An 8,029-nucleotide genomic window follows, 5' to 3' on the forward strand; every position below is an offset into this window, starting at 1 on the left:
TAATTCGAGTCGTCACTGTAGGTGTTGTCGAAGGTAGATAGAAACGCGTCCTCCCAATGTTCATCGTCGGAGGTGAAGATGGGCGGCAAACCGCTTTGGACGGCCCCGCACTGCGATATGGCGAGTAATTTGTGCCGACGCCTGTCCTGCCGCTCCGCGAGACGCCTTTCCGTCCTCTCCGCCCAGGCATTCTCGTTGGCGACGTCCTTCGGGTGGCGCCAGCGCCATTCCGTCATGGCTCACTCGTCCTCCTCGACGACGAAGAGCCGGCGCTGCTGCCGACGGTGCTCGTGACGGTCTTGCTCCGTGATCAGACGAGGGGGAGGGGCGAGGTTCTGCGCCTGCTCGCGCGTGTAGACGTCGTGGAAGTTCATCTGTGCGCGAGGCCGCCCTAGTCGCCACGCGGCCGCGTCGTACGCGCGGGCGGCCTCGTGCGCTATCTCGAACGTGTCGAGGCCGAGGCGGACGTCACCGGACCGGACCTCGGCGTAGTAGGTGCCGGAGGGGCGCTCGCGGACATCGCTGGACCGGATCTCGGCGTAGTAGGTGCCGGAGGGGCGCTCGCGGACGCCGCGGTAGCCCGAGGATGAACGGCGGCGTGGCAGCATGGTGGCAGAGGGAGCGGCGAGGGAGCGGCAGAGGAAGAGTCGAGAAAGCGGTGAGGGAGAGGCGCGTGGCTGTGTGGGCAGCCGCCCGCTTTTCTCTTGCACACGCGCAAAAGTTTACCGCGCGCGTTTTTTTACCGCGTCCGCTGAAGCGTGCGATTTCGTCCCCCGCGCGCTAAAAGTTATGTTTATCACGTGCGTGTTTTTTGCGGTCACTGTTGGAGATGCTCTAACAAGAGCGCTCATATATACCCTACTTCTATGAGCATTGATGTCAAGTTTAAATTTGAACTTGATGGGATGGAATATCATCGTCGTCCGAAGTATCTGATCATAAGTTGATTCGCAACATTGCCGCTGCCCACTGTCGTGTTAGCCCCACCCGACCATCCCTCTAAACCAGCGCACTATTAATTCTTTTTCCCCTCCTCTCACCTGAACGTACTAACTCCTGTTGAGGTCAAATTTGACATGATACACTCGCGAAACAAGCCAACTTCTTGAGGAGCCAACGAGCTTTCGGCAGTAGCGACACGAATAATGCTACACCTACAAAGGCTTACGTAAAGATTTTACGTACAAACTGATGTGTAAGATTGTGATTGGTAATTAAGGGATGAAGGGCCTCATCCCCACTGAAAATCAGGGGGGAGAGAAGAGTTAGTTTGGAAGGTTAAGTAAACCTTTGTAAGTTTTTGTAGGTATAGCATTTTTGGTAGCGACACTCTCGGACCGGGCTGTAGGGAGAGAAAACGGTAAATGGTGCTCGGACCCACTAGTCCTACATATGTCATCCATCGAAAAAAAAATCTTAAATGGTTTTTGTGGACATTCAATAAAACTAACCGGAACAAATGAGCAGCTAAGAAAAGCCTAGCGGCAGTCCACAACTAGGATAGGCACCACCATCGGTCCATCCCAGTCATCTCCACCGCACTACGCCGCCACCTCCCGCTTCCAATCCTTCCTCCAATCCATGCGAGGCTGCGGCCGCTGTTCTGCTTGCGCCATTTCCACGAGTCGGACGGCGTGCTTGGCAGCGGCGGCACGGCCGGGCGACGGCACAGCCCGAATGACCACCCCTCGCAGTTCTTGAAGCCACCCCACGTCGCCGACGAGTCCATGTCCGTCAACAACGCCACGGTCGCCGCCCTGCTCGTGCTGCGCGCGTGAAGAAGCTCTTCACCGAGAAGAACGCCTCGCTCTTCACGTCGCTGCCCGCCTCCGCCTCTTCCTTCTCCTCCCCCACCACAATGTGCTTCTCAGGGCTCGAGACCTTCTCCTGAACGCTTCTCGGGTCTAGCGGGGTGAAAAACCAGATGAAGCGCGCTGGACAGAGCCGGCGAGTCCACGCTGCACCTCGGCTCCTTCCTCAGCTGCTCGTTCCTAATCTCGTTGAGTATCACCTGCAGCATTCCCATTAACGAAGGCATCTTAATTACTCTGCTGTTACACATGGCCTAAACTAAATGAGGCAGGGGTCATGGCAGTGCGCATAGGTCTCCCTGATGAGTCAGGAGAGGGACTTGCAGTGGTTAGTGGCCGGGTGGTGGTGGTGCGCCAAGCAAGGCATTGCTACTCCTAATTAAGTGCAAGGGATCGATCGATCTGGTCGAGTTGCTTGTGAAACTCTGTGCGATCGGTGATGGATGCTTGTATGTACGTGGCATCTGGTAAAGAGCGAGCGAGCGGTGCGTATAAGGCCCTGTTAATTTTGAACCCAGCTTCATACCATGTGCGGCAGTATATGGACACTATATGAACGTCACAAGTCCCCCATAAAAATCAACCAGAGTTACCACTTAATCCCACATAAAAAGTGATGACCAATGCAGACAAATGCCGAGCGTCCATCGAGCCGCCCACTTACATCCTGAGGGTTTGCGTAGGGCTGTAGCCAGAGAAAATGGTTCATGCAAGTGGCACTTCAAAAGGACACTCTAATGTAATTTCGAGCAACTCCCACTTTTAGTTTTCGCCAACCTATGTTTGCGCTGCTCCGGAAAATTGTACTGGATCATTATCGGTATGTGACAGCCCGATGCCGACGCCCTAGAAGATTCCTCCTTTATTCCGTTTTCGTCGTGTGGTTATTTTAATTTGTTGCATCATCATCGCATCATGCGCATCATCAGCATTGCATAGGCATCCCGTTGCCGCCAGTTTTCAAAACTCGCATCCGTTTTTAGTTGCCGGTTCTCGTCGTTGACAATTCTGAGCCCGACCGCACACGCACGCGCCCGCGGCATCGTCAAACCCTGTTTTTAAAGTGTGCGTTAAACTTTCTCTGATCGAGGTGAAACTTGGCATGCGGTCGTGATTAGTTCTAGGTAGGCCGCCTGTCGAATTTCGTCGCGATCGGAGTCCGTCTGGTACTCGTACGGTCGACCGTGGCGGCACCGTACTCGGTCTACCGTTGGACGTCTTTCGGTGTTGTTAATTACGTTGCCGCGCCGCCCGTTTCCCCTCTCATCTCCGGATAACCGCTCTACACAGCCCACTAGTTCCACCTAGCCAATTCCTCCGTTCGTGGTCATCGGATCGCGATCGGACGGACGAGGTCCACCCCACCTTAGTCCAACCCTATATAAGCTCCACCCCCTAGAGACCTCTCTCACTCTCTAGGTTTTCCCCCATGTAAAATTGCAGCCACCCCCTAGCAAACTCCAACTTCAAGCCCCACCTCCTCCAATCCCGAAATCCACTCCTCCCCTTCATTTTCAGCCCTTAGATCCACAATTAGAGCCTAGATTTTCATCTCCTAGCCCTGCCGGACATTGTCCATGGCCGTCGGACATTGTCCGGGCGACCGCAGCTCCTTCCGAGGCTCCCGGAGCATGCCCGAGCTCCTCCTGCCCGGTCGCGCCGCCCCTCTCCCGTGGAGCCCAAGCCAGGAGGCGGTTCCTCCTCGATCTGGATCGGGAGGGAGCCCCGAGCTCGGCCTCCCTCGTCGTCCGGCGAGCTCCCGCCGCCCGTGCACAACCCCGCTGGTGCCCTCACCCCCCTCCTGCCCGTGGTGCCCCGTCTCGGCGCCATCCTCCTCCGGCCAGCAGCCGCACGCCATGGCCTCGAAGCTCCTGTGCTCGCCGCTCAGTGCCCTCCGACGCCCGGATCCGGTGGATCCCGGTCGGATCCGGCCTCCCATGCACTCGCCATCGGGTTCGTGGCCGCCGCCGCCGCTCCTCGACCTCCCTCGCCCCGCCGTGCCCGTCGCTGGCAAGTGCTGCCGCCAGCAGCCCCAGGTCGGGAGACGAGGAGCGTCGCCCCGCCTCCTCGCAGCGCCTGGGCCAGCTAGCCGCCTCGCCCCGCCTGGGCCGGCCTTCGCAGCGGCCTAACTGGCGTGCCCTGGGCCTCGCCCGCGGCCCAGCTCCCCCCTGGCCAGCGCCGCAGCTCCAGGCCGGCCCAGCTCCTCCGGCCAGCCGCACTGCCTCGTGGCCCAGCGCCTCCACTCGGCCTAGTTGGCCTCTGCTACAGGTCCAGGCGTCAGCCCGAGGTAAACCACCTTATCCCTCGCTCGTGCAACTGTTAGCTAAGTCACGTATGCCCAGTTTAGGCCCATCAGTACATTTTAGTTTTTCCCCAAGATTTAGATATTCCGTAGATAAATGTTAGTTTTAAAACGCGTGTATCTTTTAAACCGTAAATCGGATCGAGGCGTATTTTATATTATATGGTTTTGGGGTAGTTTTGCGAGTAGAACACGATTTCAAAACTTGCATATTTATTTGACGTAGTTTTACGTGCCAAATGCCTAGTTTAGCGTGCTGTCCCAATAGGGGGAACGTCCCGTATTTATTTTTCTTGCGGTCCGGATTGCTCGAGTGCCTTAGATAAAATGTCTATGTTTTAGGGACCATTTTTCCATGTATTTTAGAGCGATCATATGTATTTTTTCATGTATGGATTGCCGGTGGATTATTTTCCTGCGTATAGATTATTATCTCGCATTTACGTGTGGCAATAATTTTGTTGCGCAACCCAACATATTTTATATGTTTCCGGGGTAGAAAAATCCATGGGATTTTTCTGTGCAATTAGTTTTAGCTTTTGAGTAAGTTAGTTCGTGCAATATTTTGTCGTGTTGCTCTCTTGTTTAATTCGTAGGATTGATTCCGTGCGTCGTTTGACGGAGTTGTCAACTAGAGAGTTGATCTTTGATGCTTAGACTAGCCCCTGATATTTTTGGTTGCAATAGAGATGCATGTTTAGGTGTGGTTTGATTGCTCTCAAGTTGCTATAAATAGTGCTGATTTGGAGGAGCTGAAATATTTCTAAGTCTGGAATCTGTTATATTTTGTTGCTGTTTTGTTTAGCTTCTATATTTTGATCTGTAGCTCTTTTGAGGTTGGTCCAATGGAGTTAGTTGTACCCCTTGTGTTTATCTAGCATGCTGTAAAGTTTCATGCCATTTGGAGTCTTGTATCTGTAGGTTTTGCTGCTGTCAATATTGCTTCAGATCGAAAACTGCACTTTCATGAGGTGTAATTTTCACTAAGTCTGAAATAGTGTGTGAGATGCCTTTTTGTGACTTCTTTTCCTAGTGTTCCATGATGCCATGCTAGCTGTTGTTAGTTGTTTGTAGTAGTGGTTCTTGCCCTCTTTCGTGACATGCCTTGCTTGAGTTTATCGGAGTTGTGTAGCTCGTAGTTGTGGGGTGTAGAAAATGCTATGTGGCTGATTTTGGCAGATTGTAGTGATTTCTTGTTTTGCTCGTAGTTTTTGAACCGTAGCTCCGATTTGATCGTGTCCTACATGAAACTTTCTTAGAATCTCGTGTAGTTTCATTTTCTCTTACTGGTTGTATGATTTGAAGTGCTCGTAGCCGTCGTTGCACACATATTGCATTCATGCCACCATATCTTGCGATGCTTGTAACTTTTGACCCGTAGCTCCGTTGGAGATGTTCTTTATGTGTAGATTGCTTGTATTGACGCGTAGAATCACATGAACCTATTTGTTTTGCTGTTTAACAACCAATTAAATGTGTTAGTTTACATCTGGACAGAATTGTAAATTAACATGTGAGGTCGTTTCGGAGGTGCTATACGACATTTCCGACCTCAATTAAAATGCCTAGATAAGTAGTTTAATTACGCTTCACCTCTTGCCATGTTTAATCACATTGAATATTGCCGAGTATCTAATCAGGATAGAACTGAATAATTAACGTGGAGTTTCGTCAATATGCAACTCGTTGCATATTGAACTTCACTTAATGTGTAGTGTTTGTTTGTGTGATTTGCCATGCCGTGACTTGCATGTAATCAGCTGCTCATGCATCATATGTGTTGTGCATCATGTGGTGAATTCCGTGTGTTGATTTGTGTTTCCGGTTTGCTTCGTCTCGATAGAGTTCCGCAGCGTGACGGATTGTGAGGACCCGTTCGACTACGTCGGTTCGTCTTCTTCACGGAGGCATTATTCTTCCAAGCGGGATCTCAGGCAAGATGATCATTTCCCCAGATACCATTACTATCATTGCCATGCTAGTATTACCGTTTCTATCGATTATGTCTCGTTGCCTACCACATGTTAAATATCAACCTCTCAACAATGCCATGTTAACCTTCAACCTGTTCGACCTAGCAAACCACTGCTTGGCTATGTTACTGCTTGCTTAACCCTGTGTTAGCGTTGCTAGTTGCAGGTGCAGATGCTTCCATTTGAAAACATGGGTTCCTTGTCATATCACTATAATAATGCTATTTAATTTAATGCACCTATATACTTGGTAAAAGGTGGAAGGCTCGGTCTTTCTAGCCTGGTTTTTTGTTCCACCTTTGCCTCCTTAGTTTCGGCTACCGGTGTTATGTTCCATAAATGAGCGCTCCTAACACGATCGGGGTTGTTATGGGGACCCCCTTGATAATTCGTTTTAGATTAAAGCTGGTCTGGCAAGGCCCAACATTGGTACTATTTGCCCAACATAATAACTTGATAAAAATGAAATGCATAGGGAGTTAGCGCTACCCGAGGAGTAATTCTACATAATACAGGGAGGGTCGGTGCTGGTCCAAAACAGAGCACTGTGCGGGGCCACCGCGAGGAAACTCGAGGTTTGGCACTCATACGCGTAGCTTATCCGTCGTGTCCTGAGAACGAGATACGCGGCTCCTATCGGGATCGTCGACACGCCGGGCGGCCTTGCTGGATTAGTTTTACCTTTGACGAGATATCTTGTGCATCGGGATTCCGGTGATGCTTTGGGTAATCTCAGAGTTGAGGTTTTCCACTAGGGAATCCGACGAGATCGCGAGCTTCGTGATTGAGGATTTCTATGCGGCTTGTGGTAATTTGTGATGGACTAGTTGGAGCACCCCTGCAGGGTTAAATCTTTTCGGAAAGCCGTGCCCGCGGTTATGTGGCAACATGGAAACTTTGCTTAGATAACTTGAAGTTAACTTAAACAAAACTTCCCAACTGTGTGCGTAAACGTGACTGTCTCTTTCGTGAGTTCCTTCTCCGATCGAGGACACGGTGGGGTTATGTCTGACGTAGGTAGGTGTTCAGGATCATTCATTTGATCATCAGTAGTCACGTCCGTTATGCGTAGATCTTCCCCCTCTTATTTTCCTTGTACTCGTAAGTTAGCCACCAAATATATGCTTAGCCGCTGCTGCAACCTTAATACTTAACCATGCCTCACCTAATAGGCTTTGCTAGTCTTGATACCTTTGGAAATGAGATTGCTGAGTCCCCTGTGGCTCAAAGATTACTACAACACCAGTTGCAGGTACAGGTAAAGGTTACTTGACGCGAGCGCGTTGATTGTACATTTGGAGTTGCTTCCTCTTCTTCTTCTTCATCGATCTAGGATGGGTTCCAGGCCGGCAGCCTGGGATAGCAAGGATGGACGTCGTTCTTCTTTTCTCGTTTGTTTTCGTTCGTAGTCGGACCCTGCTCTTACTCTTGATGATTATGTAATGTACTGATGTGACTCTGATGTAGCTTGTGGCGAGTGTAAGCCAACTCTATTTATATATCTCTTCTTTTCAGTACATGTACTTGTAACGATATCCATTCTTGCGACACGACGAGATGCGCTTCTATCCCTGATGAGGCCTTCGTGCCAAATTGAGGATAGGGTCGCATCTTGGGCGTGACACGGTACCCTGGGGCCGGCTTCGCGGGGTCGAGGTGGCTTTACTGGGCTATTTCGGAAGCTGGATCGCGGAGAGATTTCGAACGGAGCCTCGATTAGCCCCATCAACTCCATGCAATGATCATTTAGCCCCCTCTAAAATTTTGTTGAAGCTACACCACTCGCTCTCGTGTCTTCGTCGAAGGACTTGATGCTGCGCTTAACTGGATGCTTCCATCAACCAAGAATCGACACACCCAAATTCGAAAATCAGACAACTCCTAGCTAAACAATTTCATTAATACATGGGGTTTATCTTTTGAAATAAAGAAACAATCGATTT

At 50.7% G+C, this 8,029-nt stretch overlaps 1 pseudogene; it reads right to left on the reverse strand.

Moving 5' to 3' along the window:
* Positions 1-1,495: 1,495 nt before the first annotated feature.
* LOC123442035 lies at positions 1,496-2,178 on the reverse strand (annotated as a pseudogene).
* Between the last annotated feature and the right edge of the window lie 5,851 nt (positions 2,179-8,029).

The sequence above is a fragment of the Hordeum vulgare genome, chromosome 3H, assembly GCF_904849725.1.
Source record: "Hordeum vulgare subsp. vulgare chromosome 3H, MorexV3_pseudomolecules_assembly, whole genome shotgun sequence".
NCBI lineage: Eukaryota > Viridiplantae > Streptophyta > Magnoliopsida > Poales > Poaceae > Hordeum > Hordeum vulgare.